The sequence below is a fragment of the Heterocephalus glaber genome, unplaced genomic scaffold, assembly GCF_053883595.1.
Source record: "Heterocephalus glaber isolate CG9 unplaced genomic scaffold, H.glaber_assembly_v1.0 deba00000122, whole genome shotgun sequence".
In the NCBI taxonomy this organism is placed as follows: Eukaryota; Metazoa; Chordata; class Mammalia; order Rodentia; family Bathyergidae; genus Heterocephalus; species Heterocephalus glaber.
Window position 1 is genome coordinate 15,795,479 of NW_028258138.1, and position 17,289 is coordinate 15,812,767.

Sequence of the window (17,289 nt, forward strand, 5' to 3'; positions counted from 1 at the left end):
TATCCAGACCCTAACTGAGAAACAAAAAAGAAATTCTGAACAAAATATTCAAGGATTCTGGGACACAATTAAAATGTCCAATTATGAACCTTTGGTATAAGATGGGGCACCGAGGTTCAAATCAATGGCAAAAAAAAATCTCTTTAATTAAATAATAACAGAAAATTTCCCAAATCTTAGGAAAGAGAAAGGGGTATAAATATATATAAAGCAATAGGAAGTACTTAGAACTCCAACCAGGCATGGGCAATAAAGAATCTTCCTATGCCATGCTATAGTTAAAATGTCAAGAATATAGAACAAGAAAAAAATATTGAAAGCTGTGAGAGAGAAACACCAAATCTCTTACATAGGCAAATCTAACAGAAGAACTGCAGAATTCTCTGCAGAAAACCTAAAGGCCAGGGAGTGTATTAATTTATGTTTTCCACCATGAAATAAAATAACTGTAAGTCTAAATTACAATATTCAGCCAAGCTATCTTTCAAAATTGAAGGACAAATTTTTCCAAGATAAGTATACACTAAAGAAATTCATGGCTGGGGATTTAGCTCAGTGGTTCCACCACCTGCCTCGATAAGGACCCAAGTTCAATCCCCGGTACCCCTGCAAAAAAAAAGAAATTCATGACCACTAATGCAGTATTGTAGAATACACATAAAGAAATCCTACACACAAAGGAGAAAATGGAAGAATAATGAGGTATTAAGAAAGAGTCAAATGTTAGCAAAACAACAAAATGACATAATTGTACCTTCAGTTTACAATAACTCTGAGGGTAAATTACTTTAATTTTTCAACTAAAAGTGCAGACAAACAGAATACATTAAAAAATAAAATCCAACTCTATGCTGCCTGCAGAAAATATTTCAATAGCAGAAACACAAACAGAATGAAAGTGAAAGGTTGGAAAACAATACTTCATGGTAATAGAACCCCAAAGCAAATAGGAACAGTTAAAAAGTAGACTTCAAGAACAAATTGTGTCAGATGAGACAAAGAAAGTTACAACATACTGGTAAAGGGGACATTCCACCAAAAAGATATAAAATTTCAAATATGTATGGATTGTACATCAGTACCCACATTTTCATTAAAAAACGCTACCCAACATAAAGAGACATAAAATTTTCCCTAAAATAATGGATGATTTCAATATTACATGTTCATCAGTAGATAGGCCATTGAGACAAAAAATAATCAGAGTTAAACTATACCATACATCAAATGGACTTAACAGATGTATACAGAACATTCCATCTAACAACTATAGTATACACATTCTTCTCAGCGGCTCATAGACCATTCACTAAAGTAGATCATATAAGACCATACAGAAAGTCTTCACAAATACAATAACTGAAATGATTTTTCCTTCTTATCAGATCATAATGTAAAGAAACTAGAAATGAACAGCAAGAACAACTAGAGAAACTACATAAATACATGAGATTGCAAAATTCATTTTTTATCCATCAGTGGGTTATTGAGGAAATCATGGAGGAAATTTTAAAAATAATTCTTAGAATCAGATGAAAATTGAAATAAAACATGATGGAATCTCTAAGATGCAGTGAAGGTAGTTCTAAAAGGGAAGCTCATAGCTCTGAGTACCTACATAAAAAAATCAAAGAACGTTTATACTCTCATGATGCCTCTCAAGGTCTTTGAAAATCAAAGACAAACCAAGAGCAAACCAATAAAAAAAAGAAATAATAAATATCAGAAATTAAATTAATTTGATACAGAGTAAAGGATAATAAATGAAACAGTTCTTTGAAAAGATAAAAAGATTGATAAGCTTATAGCCAAACTAATCAAAAGATAGCGAAAACCCAAATCAATGGAATTAGAGGTTAAAATGAGGATATTGTAATAGAAACTAGTGAAATTTAGAAGAGTATTTGGAACTATTTTGAATACCTATATCCTAATAATTTGTAAAATCTAGAAGAAATGAATAAATTTCTAGAGATGTATGACCTACCGAAACTGAACCAAGAGGTAAAGAAATCTAACCAAATTGCTAACAAGCAATGAGATTGAAGTGGCAATAAAATGCCTTGCAACAACAACTACAACAAAAAGCCCAGAGAGGTAGGTTTGATGCCGAATTTTATCAGATCTTTAAGAAGAGCTAACACTAATGTTGCTCAAACTATTCCAGAAAATAGGGAAGGCTTACTTCCAAGCTCATTCAATGAGGTCCACATTTCCCTAATACCAAAACTGGACAAAGATACAATAGAAAACTAAAACTATAGACCAATATTGTTTATAAACATAAATACAATACTATTTTTAAAATACAGACTAAATTTAACAGTGCATTAGAAAGATCATGCATGGTGATCAATTTGTTTACATTGCAGAGATACAAGGATGGTTCAGGATTTGCAAATCAGTAAACATAATACATCACATGAAATCAAGTATTAAAATCACATGATCATCTCAATTGATACAGAAAAAGCCTTTGACAAAATTCAACATGCTTTCATAATAAAAGCCCTGAAGAAACAAGGTATTAAAGTATCATATCTCAACACATTTAAGGCTATGACGAATCCACAGTCAACATCACTGTTAATGGGGAAAAACTGAAAACATTTCCTCTGAAACGAAGAACAAGGAAAGAATGTCCGCTGTCATCACTCCTATTCAATACAGTTCTTGAAATTTTAGCTATTACTTTAAGGCAAGAGGAAAAACAAAAGTGAAATAAGTCAGTAAAGAAGTCAAATTATCCTCATTTATGGATGACATTATTCTATATTTAGAGAATATTAAATATTCCTAGTCTTCTAGAGCCGATAAATGAATTCAGCAAGGGAACAGCCCATAAAATCCACATTAAAAGTTAAAAGCTTTGCTATGTGCCAATAATGAACTCACTGAGAAAAGAGTAAGAAAACAAATCCATTCACATTAACTTCAAAAATAACAACAAAATACACTTAGAGATCAATGTAACCAAGGAGATGAAAGACATCTGCAAAGAAAATTTTAAAACACTGGGGGGAAGAAACTGAAGAAGACACTAGAAGCTGGAAAGACCTCTCTTGGATGTTCATAGTTTGGCCAAATTAATGTTGTTTAAATGGCCATATTACCAACAGCAATCTATAGATTCAATAAAATCCTCATTAAAGCACCAAGAATACTCTTCACAGAACCAGAAAAGTTAATTCTAAAATTTATATGGAAACACATAAAGACCCAGAATAGCAAAAGGAATGCTAATCTAAAAAAAGAATGGCTGGAAACACCACAATATCAGATATAAAACTGTACTACAAAGCCAGCATTAGAAACACACCATGATACTTGCACAAATATAGACAATAGAGCAGAGAACAGAGAACACAGAAAGAAACCCACAGAACTACAACCACTGCACTCTGCAAAGGGGGCTGTGGGAGAAGAGTCAGCCTCTTGTATAAATGTTGCTGTGAAAACTGGGTAGATAGTCACTTGTAGGAGATTGCAACCAAATGCTTATCTTCCACCCTGTACAAAAAAAAAATCAATTCAAAATAGATCATAGACCTAGGTATAAGATCTGAAACTTTAAAACTGCTAAAAGAAAACATAGCAAGAACACTTGAAGTCATAGACAGAAGCAAAGACATAGTGGGACTCCAATAGCACTGAAAATAATAGCAAGAATCAACAAATAAGACTACATTAAATTAAAAAGGTTTTGCAGAGCAAGGGAAATAATTAACAGAGTGTAGAGCAGCCTACAAAGTGGGAAAAATTTTGCCAAGTCGTCTTCTGACAGAGTATTAATATCTAGACTCTATAAAGAACTCCAAAACTAAAAACCAAAATATCACATAGTCCAATCAATAAATGAGAAAAAGAATTGAACATACACTTCTCAAAGAGGTAAATATATCTGGCTGCTAAGCATATGGAAAAATGTTCGACATTCTTAGGCAGTAGAGAAGAAATGCAAATTGAACTACATTGCAAGTTCACCTCACCCCAGTCAGAATGGCTATCGTCTAGAATACAAAAATCAACCAAACCAAATCAAATCAAAACAAAACAGTCAATGCTAGTAAGAACACGGAGAAAAAGGAACCCTTCTACACTGCAAGTGAAATGTAACTTCGTACAGCTACTATGGAAGTCATTACAGAGGTTTTTCAAAAAAAACTAAACACAGAGCTAGAATTTGATCCAGATATAGCGCAGCTTGGTATAATCTTAAAGCAACAAAAGTCAGGTCACTGTAAGGACACCCACATGCTCAAGTTAATTGTGGCATAATTCTCAATAGCCATCACATGGAACCAATCTAGATGCCCATTAACAGGTGAGTGGACAAAGAAAGTTTAGTATATATGGACAATGGAATATTATTCAGTCATAAAGAATACTTTTTCTTTGTAGGAAAATGGATGGATCTGGATATCATCATGTTGAGTGAAGTAAATCAGACTCAGAAAGAGAAATATCTCAAGTTTTCCTTAAAGAGTGGAATCTGAAAGAAGATGACATGAAAGTAGAAGAAAGACTGTAATTAAATAAGAGGGAGGAAATAAGGGGGAGAGAGAAGGGGTTCTGAGAGTGGTTAAAGACAGAAAAGGGGGTAAATATGATCAAAATATATTATAAATATTGAAACACAATATTTTGTGAAATTAATAGGCACTATATAATGAGGAAAAAAGAAAAATGGAAATAGAAGTTTGGCATATTCATTTGATATTTTCCATTTAAATTATAATGTCCATTAAGCTTCAGCTTTTGTTTATTTGTGTTATGGGTGTTAATCTCTTAAAACACTACTTTTAAAATTCAAGTTCAAATGATCATGATATTATGTTGAAATGGAAGTTTCATTTTCTTTACCAGTGCATGATCGTAGATCATGCCTTTGTGAAGCTGAAGTTTAAATAGATTCAAATTTCACAGTTGATTCATATCTACTCAAATTTTCATTTCATCTATTCACATTTAAATAGCAGATATAGTTTAATTTGGTATGCACTGTCATAATGTAAGTATGATTGATAGGTTATTTATTCATGTATATGTGTGTCTGTAAGTCACAAAGAAATAACATTGCTAGTAAAACCAAGTTATCAAAATTAATTTAATCAATAAACATCTTTTTTATAAATACTATAGATAATATTTTCATTAATTTGTATGAAATTTTATTGCCCCATTGAATTTTCAATCCTGACTAAAACTTGAATCAGTAAAATAAAATAAATACAAATTGTCATTTTTGCATTACCATCTCATAAACACATGTGTAACATATATATATTTTGATATGTATTTGCATTGTCAATTTAAAATCAATACTTTGTATATTTTTAATATATCTGATGTTGAATGAAGGCATTTGTTAGAGTCAAAATTTTTAAAGGCGGTAGAGTAACCACTTTTAAAAGAAGCCCCTGTTCTCTTAAAATGTATGTGGCTCTTCCCAAAGGCGCCTTAACTTGTGGTGCATGTAAAACAAAGACAGGATTGGACTTTGGCACTCACTGCCATTGTCACTCATAAATCACTGGAAAAGATTCAAAAGAAGAGATTTCCCTTTCCCTTGGTTTTCTTTCTCCAAGGGAACATAGGACCAAGTGTTCATCAGACCAAGAAGTGTGTTCATAGTGCTTTGGCTAATATGCTGCACTGGATTTTTGTTTTTACTGTCTATCACTATATTAATTGAACATGTAATGCCTCCATTCCTTCTCTTTCTCCCCCTTCTCCTTCTCCTCTCCCTCTCCTTTTTCTCTTTCTTCTCCTTTCCCTCCTCCTTCTCCCCTCTCTTCCTTCTCTGTCTTTTCCTTTTGTCCTCCACACATGCACTCACTCATCATTGAAGTAAAAGTTGTCACTATTTTGAATTTCTCTCCCTGTTGCACTTTTCTTCTGTAAAAGAATGGCAGGATTACCTCTCAATGGTTACATTTTTATCATTTTTAAAAGACTTCGTATTTTCTAAAATTACTTTAATAAATATCTATAATATAAACTCTGAAATTGTTATCAAAGATAATTTCCAGTGTTGTAAGGACAAAAGAAAATATGCCCTGTCATACACTGCTGGTGGGAATCATTTAAAAAATCCTTAGGTAGGATGAGAGGTCTCAGCCACTATGAAAGAATCAATTATCTACTTAGTTTCTGGGCTCTGTCTACTTTGAATTTAAAGGAGAAATGTCATGTGGCAATATATAAAAATTTGTTGGTAGATACACAGCTAGCTTTATTAAAGGAAATTGATATATTGAAAAGTACATCAAACAGAATTATTTAAATGAAAGCACAGTAGGAAAAGAGCCTTATATGATTTGCAATCTAAAGAAATGTACTGAGCTGATAGTCTTCAGTTGGTAAATGTCAAGGGTTTAGTTTTAAGGCTGCATTAAAAATGTATTTTCTGTTTATAACTTTTTTGAATTTGTTTCCAATATGACCATATTACTTTTGTGGTTTTATTTCAAAAAATATTTTAATAAAGTAGAAATATGATGATATTTTATAAGAGATGCATACATTTCTAATGAAAGAAAGTAAAAATGTATAATATAACCCCCCTATTAAGACAATATGATCTAAATGTTTGTGTGCATTTTTCACTGGCATCTATTAATGCATGCATATTCTGCATTTATTATTTACACTCACATGGCATAAATTTGAACTTAATATCATTTTTGTAATCAATTTATCCTTGCAACATGCTCTTGTTATTGAATGTTTGAACGCATGACTTTAACAAGTACTATTTTATGAATATTGTACAATTTTTCAGCATTTATCCATGACTGAAAATAAGATCACTATATTTTTCTAATATAAACAATGTGAAAATAAAAAACATATTAATAAATATATACATTTGCCTCCAATGTTGTCTTTTTCTTTTGACAGTTCTGGGGAGCCAACTCAGAGCCTCGCACATAAACACAGTACCACTAAGCTACTGTCTAGTCCGAATGTCTTTAACATAATTTGGGAATGGAAAAACTATGTTAAATGTTGTGACTATTTTTACACTTAGGAAGTATATGGTCCAATTATCCTTTATTATGATTAACACATTTTATTTCATTCAAAAACACACCTATATGCACATATACATATACACATCTTGTTAACACAGACATGTGTTACACAGCACCTGATTTTATACCTAATTCTGTCTCTGGTCCAGAAGTGGACATTTGGTTCAGGCATGCCCAGGCAGGCCAGTTGTTTCAGATGATTGCTTTGGCTTCCACCACAACTCTTTCTCAAAATACTTCTCAAGGTCTAGTAATCCTCTGGTCATGAACTTCATGGAGGATTACTGCAAAGCTGTACAACCAAAAAATAATTCAAGTTAATTAGCTTTGAGTTCATTCTTCCCATTGTATGCTGCTTTAAAGGGTTTGCTGCTTTAATTTAAAATCCCTTACAAAAGCAACTGGGCATTTGCCATTTTTAAAAATATTCTTCCAACATTTTGATCCTTTAAACTCTGTCCAACAGCTTTAGATAGCACATGATTCTGGTTAAAGGATGCTAATGCTTGACGGCATTACTTTCACCACTGATTATATCAAAATAAATTCATCGCTCCGTACATTAAAAAATATATTAAAACTAAAAAAATGCCCTTTTATTTGTCTCCATCTTTACATTGGTATGAGTTATCTTTGGATGAAACCATATGCTTTAAACACATATACTACCTTTCAAACACTTAATAATAACAATGCTTTGTTATTCAAAAAAATAATATTTCCAAGATTCATTTAGCTTCAAATAAAAAGAGAAACAATTCTAACTTTATACAGATTCATCATTTCTTACTCAGATAATTTCAAATTCCCAAATGCCTCTTCTGTCCTTTACTTGAGATGTATGTGTGTGTGTGAATATTTGTGTAATGCTGAAATTGTTTGTCAATTTTGTTTAAAACTTATTTTCTCAATATAAAAAGAGCATTTTGGAAAAAAACATAGTTCGAGTTAGTGAAGCCCTTCCTTTGAGACTTAGCTACATAATCTCATGAAACTTATTTTGACCATCTAAAGCTTACTTTCTTCAGCTTTTAAATAAGAGTGATTGAAGATTTACTTAGCTTCTATAGTTGTTGTGGTAATCAGGTAAGATAGTCATAAATCCAGGAAGCCAGGTGTAGCTAAATGCCTCTTCAGTGTTTCTGTATAAGTACACCTAAAACCAGAAAAAAATTATTTGTTATTCTCAGTGACTTGGCAGGAACATACTTAGCATCTTGCTACAAATATCTGAAGCTCATCTTATCTATCGAAGTTAAATTCTCATTCTGCTCTTCAAGGTATCTCTGTTAACTTTTACATTACCACGATACATCTCCTGCTTGTAATCTCCCACTCCCAAACACTACACTGAAATTCATACTCCATACACCCCGTTTTTGTCATTTGGAATTCATTTATGTCAGTCATTATTATTATTAATTTACTAGGTACAAGAGTGCTCAATATTTGGCCCTGACTATCAAACTCAAAACTTCACTTGTCTTCCATGTACCCCATTCACTCTGCGTCTCACTGATATCAGTGTCTTTCACACCTCTGTCTCCCTTCACACTGTTTCCTATGCAGCACTCTACATGGAAGGACTCTACCCATCATGGCTATGGGCAAAGACTTCCTGGAAAATTCCTTTGAATATTTTGAGTAAACAGTCATATTAACCAATCTCTCTTTTAAGATTCAAATATATTTGAGGACTAAAATACTTCTCAGGCTGAATTAAATTTTAGCTCATGTCTGAGGCTGAAGTTAGTATCTTTATGAAGTAATAAGAAATTTGGGGTTTTCCGCTAATATTTTTTCCAAATCACAAAGAATAAAAAGGAACACTTACTGTATATGTCACATACAAGATCACATTCTTGAGTTAATCTTATTCATCCATATTCATCCTTTACACATTTTTTAAAATCAAAGAAATAAACATGGTTAATTATCAGTCAAAATTCACAGATATTGACTTTAAATCTCAGAAGGATTAAGTCATTTTTTTCAAGGTTGTATGGCTAAAGAAAATTAGAATATAACACTCTTGGATTTTGTAAAGTTGACCTTATTCTTCTTTTATCTTTGCTTAAATTATGAAACTCTGTTCCTTTTATTTCCAGTGTGAGATCATACATAAGAAGCAAGGAGAGGGCGGGGGATTTAGCTCAGTGGTACCGCCGCCTGCCTTGCAAGCGCAAGGTCCCAAGTTCGATCCCCGGTACCCAAAAAAAAGAAGCAAGGAGAGTTGCTTACATAGAAAAACATGACATTTTCCCTAGACTTTCTCATATTTTACCTGTAATCTACTTTTTTTGTGGAACTGAACCCATGCATAATACATGCTAGGCGGGCATTCTACCACTGAGATGCTTCCCTGGCTCCGTAATCTATAGTCAATAATTGTAAATAATAGTAAACAAATAGTAAATAATTGTAGTAATAATTGTACTAAAACTGAGGAATGGAGAAGTATAATATAAGACAGAGGTATTATAATAAATAGTCCATTCATTCATTTATTGGTTAATCTAGCAACAATGACTGTTCAAAATTCACATTTGGTGCTAAACCATTCTGTAGCTCTCATTGAGCACAATTTGAAGAGAACATTTCTTAAATAAAACGTGTTAGCAAATTATTCAGTATTTCCTACTCACTTGTAACCTATAGAGAAAATATTCACAAAACTTACCACCAAGGTATACACTTTATACTTAAATTAATATAAGATACTGGTTTTTTTCACTTTGATTATACAAACATTGATTGTGTTTATATGGCTTAGCAAACCTTTTGGGTAATAATTTAACAACTATTGCTGGAAAACAAAGAAAATAAAAAATGGCAGACAAATATTTCTAAGATTTAACTTTTTTTTTTGGTACTGGGGATTGAAATCGGGACCTTGCACTTGTGAGGCAGGCAGCAGAACCACTGAACGAAATCCCCGGCCCTAACTTAGTATTTTTATAAATTACAAAAATGATCTTTAAAAACTACTATTAAGTAACCTATGAGGAAATACTATTTGATAATTTTACTAAGATGGCTATTCATATTTCTTAAATAAAAGTCTTTTGTTTCTTCACTATAGTCGTAATGGTAGTAACCTTGTAGAAACGTGGTAACTCCATAAACAGTTCAATATGACTTAAATCTTTTCATCGAGTTTCAAGGACATTGGATATATATGACAATGATATTTATTAGTTGTTGTGGGAATGTGTTCTCTTCCACCAGTACTTACATTGCTAAATGAATTAATGTATATCTGAAAGGTATTTTGAAATGTAGCTAGCACATCCTAGGCACTCAGAAAAGACTGACAGCTTGATAACTGTGATGAATGGTTTTGAGGTAATGATTAAAAGTATCTGCCATAATAGCATCAAATTCTGCATGCCTCCTAGAGTAGACAATGTTGGTACCTGTCCAACAACTCCAAAATTCCTTTCTGAGAATTGTGTGCCTATTCCTCAGATCCTCCATGTGTCACTTCTAAGGACTGGAAGTGACAAACTATAGAATTTCTCTAATCATATGAGTGGTGAGCTGTCTATATAGATGGTATATGTTCACAAGGGGGGGCCCATAGCTCATGAATCCTACTGGAGTATAAGAGCAGAGCTCAACTGACTCCAGAAAGGAGGGACTCTGACATGCAATTTATCCTCCAAAGCTGTTCATTGGCTTAGGCTGAAGGTTGTACCTCTCTCAAAATCATAAACACTTGCTTGTCTAATATTTTCCTCTCTTGCTTCCTATACTGCTGACTAGTTTCTTCTGGACAATTTCCTAATTAAATTATTTGTTTTCAAATCCTTGGATTAGACTCTTATCCTGAGAAATCTTGAACTAAGATGACTTTAAAAATATTTATTAGCCCATTCAATATTCATCATTTGAAAATATTAGCCAATCATATAACACTCGTGATTATAGTAGTATATAATTTATTATCAAGATGAAGAAAGCTGATGGAATTTTTCAAATAATAATTTCCTGAATTCAATTTCTTCATTTAAAACCTTTGAGAATAATATTTTCATTACTAGAATATCTTATGTCTTATCATTTTATATACTATATTTAGCTGATTTGATATGCATCATGAGGCAAACATAATTCATTAAATTCTCCTCTTATTTTATTCTTGGACATTATAAATCAGATAAAAATTATTCAAAAGAAAAATAACAATGTAAATTTTAACAGTTTAGCTACTTTTTATGATCACTATAATTGTTATTGCATTTTTGAAATAGTCAAATTATTTCATAAGTATATACAGGTTGATCAAGATCAGTGTCTTATTTTAGTGAAGACATTCAGTGTGAATTAACATATATTATTTGGCGCAGCTTAACAATTATTTTACTTTTATAAGTTTAAGTTTCTAAAACAAATATAGCCTTACCAATGTGAAAACCCTCAATCACTAATGTGTTATTACAGGCTATAAGCAATTGGGAAAGATACTGAAATGTTAGGGCTAAATATAGTCAAGTTGCACGGCAATATATTTACATTGTATCCCCAAGGACTTTGAAAGTCCTTGGAAAGTTATTTCTTTAGCAAATAAATCTTGCTTATTCTTCCTCTTAAGAAGAATAGGGCCTACAAAGTCTGTACTGTGAAGCTCTCTAAAATCTCTAATTCCACAGCTACTCTTGTCATAAGACATTTCTTTGGTGATGACCTTATCTGAAAGGTCAAGGAGTGAATAGGAAATTCTTAGAGATCAAGAAGGCATCGCCAAGAGAGGGAAGGAAGTTACTTCATTATTTTCAAAGAATGTTTTGTTTGAAGGTCAAATTAAGGTTTTCCATCTTCTATTTTTTCCCTCATTAAGTCTTTCACAGGAAGGAAATCTGTTTCTTGTTTAATTCTCTATAGTAGAAAGAATATATTCATATACCCAATGTCCATTTTCTTCAGATAACTTATTTAACTAGTGATAGCAATTGCTATATGATTTAAAGATATGAAAAAATTCTTTTATGTTTTGGTTTAATTTTTGTATAATGTTATCAAATATATTTTAAAAACATTATTTGATTGTCTACATATAAAATATGCATGTAATCGACTGTTTCTGCCTTAGCATGTAGTTTTAATTCATTCATTCATTCAATATCAACACACATCTTTGAAAGAAGTATGCACATAGAAATGATTATCACATATCAGTGAGAATGGATATGCAAATATCTTCAATACAAAGAAGCTTAAGAGACCTGCCAAAAGAAGCACACCAACAAAAGCAGTCCATGAACGTGGGTAGTAAACGAGGGAATGAGGAAGAGCTCAACCATGGGTGTTATTTGATGTAGAGAAACAAATTTTTTTGAAAAAATTCAATCTAGATTTCCAATTCTGAAATATATATTTATGTGAGTATATAGATATATGTGTGCATCTTGTACACATATGTATGTATGTTATACGTTTAAGATGTGTTTAACAACGAATAATAGCCCACTTCATCAGTTAACTATATACAGTAAAATGTAGTTTTGTTTCTGATAGTAGGATACCCTAATGCAAGCTTACACTTAGATGTTAATTCATTAAGTAAGAGCAGTGGAGGTTTTCAAGAAGAGAAATACCTCTCCTAATTTTGAAAAGATAACAGTTAACAGTAGTGGGATGCATTGAATTTGGAAAAAGCAACTTGAGGTATCATGCAAAGTGGCATGATTATTGGAATAGCCTAGAAAGAGCAAGCCAAGATGATGAGACAGGTCACAGGGACACCATGATTCTGGTAGATGCTGGCAGTGAAAGATGATTAGAATAGAGAGAAAAAGCATCAGGAAGGAATCAAAAATACCTGTAACATCTTAAAGAGTATGGTGAGATGAAAGGAAAAGGTAATATTAATAATGATTTTAATTAAAGCATATTGAGAATGTCTTATATATTATATGCCCAGTATTTTCTAAGAATCTTACATGAGCTAATCCCTTTTAAGAGCAGACAACTCTGCTATTAAACCTACTTTGTAGTAAGGAAATTAAAGCAAAGAGCTTAAACAATTTTTCCAAATCACCACATTATTAAATAATCTGAACCCAAGAAATGTGATTCACAGTCAGTGATCTTAATACTATACAGTGTTTTTAAGACAAATCAATTTTGAAGGTTTAGTGTGGTTTGTACAGACTCAGTGCTTATCAAATCAAAATTCAGTTATAAATCTCTATGGGAACCAGGAAAGAAAGGATATAAAAAGAAAATATTTGGTGGGAAATAGAGAAATTCTCTTTGCAGTTTGTTCAATGACAATATTGACATAAATAAATAAAAAGTTGAAATATATTGTCATTTTGTTGCACATAATACAAAATATCAAATATTTTTACAAACTAAAGTGTTAATAAAATAAAATGATCATAATTCAAACCTGATATGCCATGTCAAAAAATAAAGTTCTTCCAATACTAAGTAACACATCATACACAATATACTTTCGATTTCAATATCTTTTGCTTCTTTTTCCTTCTCACAAAGAATGTGTTTATATTATAATTGAGAGGTGTCAATGAAATAGCTTTAGAGTGACACACCTCATTCTTGAGTCTCTGAGGTACATTTTAGTGAGAGTATTGCATTTATGGAAGTTAATGCCTGTCTTTACTTTGACCATTTGACAATAACAGAAGTATGAACGTGATATCTGCCGTTTTCTATTCACTGATAAGCAACATTTTATTCTGATGTTTCCTCTAAATCTTATTTTATTTTTAGCTTGAACTATATTATATTATTTACAGCAGCACAGAAAAACTGCAAATACATTGACTATTTTGTATCTAGCATATTTTTTGAAAATGTATAAGCCTAGATCTTTTCTATCATTTGAAAATAAGGAGCAAGTGTTATTTTTATTTTCACTTATTTACTAATTGTTTTCATGGCATTTATTTTTATACTAGAAACATCTCTCTAATTCAGAGTGGAAATATCTAGAAAATAGCAAGCTATTATTAAATGAATGTGATATATTTATTCATCTGAGTGCTACTTTTCTCAGATTCTACATGTATTTATTCTGGGTGATATAATATGGAGTTATAGGAAAACAAGATAATTGGGTAAAGATAAAGAAAATCATTCTAATCTTTTCTTTTATGAGACCAACTTTATTAACTTCAATGTGCTATATGTGAAAATGTGGTATTTGTCTTTCTTTGCCTGGATAATTTCACGTAAAATAAAATCATTTAATTCCATCCATGTTGTCTAAAGGATAGGAATTAGTTTTTATGGCTAAATAATATGTTACTATTTGTATATAACTTTGGTTGATTTTTTTTTAATCTTGGCTATTGTGTATACTGTAGCAGTTAACTATGGGAATGAAGGTATTTCTTTGATGTACTGATATCATTACTTTTGGATATATACTCAGTAGTTAGATTGCTGGATCATATAGCATTTCTATTTTTAACTTTTGAGGAAATTTCATGTTATTGTAACAACTATAATAATTTACATTCCTATTAAAAGTGTGAAGAGTTCCATTTTCTCTGCATTCTTATCAGCATTTGTTATTTCTTGTCCTTTTGATTAGAACTATTCTTACTGTTATGAAATGATATTTCATGGTGATTTTGACTTGCATTTATCTGATGATTAGTGATGTTGAAATGTTTTTATGTATTTTGGGCCATTGGTATAGCACCTTTTAAGAAATATTTTTTCAAATCCAAGCCCAGGGATGTAGCTCAGTGGTGTCTGTGCCTGTCTGGCAAGTGCAAGGTCCTGAGTTCAATCCCTGGCACTGGTGGGAGGGGATATTTATTCAGATTGTTTGCTCAATTATAATTGAATTTCTGTTGTTTATGTATTTTGGATATTAACTCCTCGTTGGATGAATAGTTTGCAGATGTTTTCTCTCATTCTGCTGTTTGTTTATTTATTCTTTTGGTGGTTTTCCTTGCTGCATAGAAGTTTCTTACTTCGATATAATTCCATTTGTGTAACTTCCCTTTTGTTGTCTGTACTTTTTGGGATTTTATACATAGAAAACATTGCCTATTCTGATGTCTAAAGAAAGGTTGGGTAATAGATACCAAAATATATTTGATAGAATAAGTTCCAGTGTTCCACAGTACAGTAGAGTGGCTATAGTTTATAATGATTTGTTATGTATGTTTTTAAGAATAAGAGGAGTATAATGGTTCTCAACACAAAGAAATTATAAATTTTTATGAAGATAGAAATGCAAATTATGTTGATTTGGTCATTACACGTTAAGTATTTGTATGAAATTATCACACTGAACCCATAAACACATGCAATTATGTGTGCCCATTAAAACCATAAAAATAAAACCACAATTTATCCTTTGAACATAACATTTCTGTTTACCGTGAAAATAGCTATAAAGTTTAAGGTCAGTGATATCAATTAATATAAGTGTGTATATCCATATAAACACTCTGACATATATTAAAATATCTCCGTGGAATCCCTAAAATATAGATATGGCCTATTTTCTACTATGATAAACATAGCCCCTACATTCAGAAAATTTATAAATCTAAACCTACCATAAATGATCATCACACTTTTCAGTAGCAACTCCTAAGCTGTGTTAGTAAACTGTAGCAATGGATCAGATATGAAATTCCAAGTGTTTTTGTTACATGAAAGCTCTAATGATGCATTTCTGTTGCATTTCAATAAGAATTTGCCAAAAAGCCAACTTTAGGGAGCCTTTTAGGAAATGGTTGTTTACAATTTGCAATTAATCGACAGGAAGGGTTTCAGGACAGAGAAAATACTTGAATCAGGATTTCCTGACTATTCCTCTTTGCCAATGGGTGAAAATTGCTATTTTTAGAAATATGGTATCACTTTCTTTTCTTGAATAAAGATTTAAATGGGAGAAGCTATTAAGAAGTGATGTCATTCCGAATTTTATTCTTTTCAGGGTGAACTGAAAACAGTTCCTCATTTCCAATAAACTTCTGACATGCCAATTTAATGGCATGCATATACATACTTGTCATATGGTAATTTAGTTATATTTGTAAATAAAGATTAAATGGATGAAATGGTATATCCATCGAAATATTTCTGTATGCTTGAAGGAAATAGACAACAGAAAAGGCCTTGGGATAGAAATAGCTATGAAAATAATCATTGTTAAGTACACAGGCCAAGTACAAACTTTTATGTAAGCATGGGTCTGTTTCTACACTTCAGGTAAACTTTTTTCAATTAAAATGAATTTTCCAAGTAAGGATTATTTATAATGAAACTTTTCCTTTCATGGGCTATTTGCATTGCTGATCTTACTGCAGATAGTCTTTATTAGTACCATATATATTAGTAGACCTCTGCTCAGAAAATCTGTTTCTTGGATTTCTTACAAGACTATCCAATTTCATTGGATTTTTTTATATGTTGTATTAAAATTAGCTCACATTACTTTGAACAACTGATAATAATGGAGGTAAAACTAAGACCAAAACCAAAACAGAAACTGGTTTTATTTATATTATTTTTTTAAAAAATATGAAAAAGTGAATACTATTAAAAGTCTGAGATAGATATTCCTGAGTATATCTCTAAATTTTTATTTCATTTATCTGAATTTTCATATTGAATTTAAAACTATGATTAGTTTCTATTTCTTTTCTCAACACTGGATTGAAATGATTCCTCAAGCCTTAGTCATCTGCTTTGCTCTTTTCTACATTTTTTTTTGTCATAGTAACTCGGTTATCGCTGAGAGACAATACCAGTTAGCCGCAATTGAAAGGAGGGCAGGCTTATTTGGACTCATCCTTTTTAGAAGTTTTAGTCCATGATCAGCTGGCTTCAAGGCAGGAAGGAATGATGGAGGGTTCTGGTAGAAGAAAGCTGCTCACGTCATGATGGTTAGGAAGCAGAGAGAGAAGGGAGGAGCTTGCAAAGGAAATACCACTTCCAAGTCACACCCCAATGACTGTCTCTTCTGACCAGACCCTACTTTCTAAGGCAAGTCAGCTATACTTCCTCTCTCATTCAGTCGCCTTCCAAAAGCCCAGATGAGGCTCTTAGGGGACATTCCAGATATGAACCATAAGATTTATTTTGCACCAATTTCTTCAATTCTGGTGTTTTCTGTGACCTCTTTGTTGCTGGTATTTTCTCTTGGTTTTCCTCACTTTATTACTACAAGGATGCAACTGCCACCAACTCTCTTGTTATTCAACTAATTTTTTTTCATTATTTTTATAATTTCATGTGCAGAAATCCCCAAGGCAAA

At 31.8% G+C, this 17,289-nt stretch overlaps 1 long non-coding RNA gene across 1 annotated transcript in view; it reads right to left on the bottom strand.

Moving 5' to 3' along the window:
• Positions 1 to 5,182: 5,182 nt before the first annotated feature.
• LOC110348611 (uncharacterized) overlaps positions 5,183 to 17,289 on the bottom strand; it is a 31,580-nt gene continuing 19,473 nt past the window's right edge. The window contains exons 2-3 of the long non-coding RNA XR_002393969.2: positions 8,872 to 8,929; positions 5,183 to 8,193 (exon numbers count right to left, since the gene is read on the bottom strand). This is a non-coding gene — a long non-coding RNA (uncharacterized LOC110348611). The remainder of the gene's footprint in view (positions 8,194 to 8,871; positions 8,930 to 17,289) is intronic.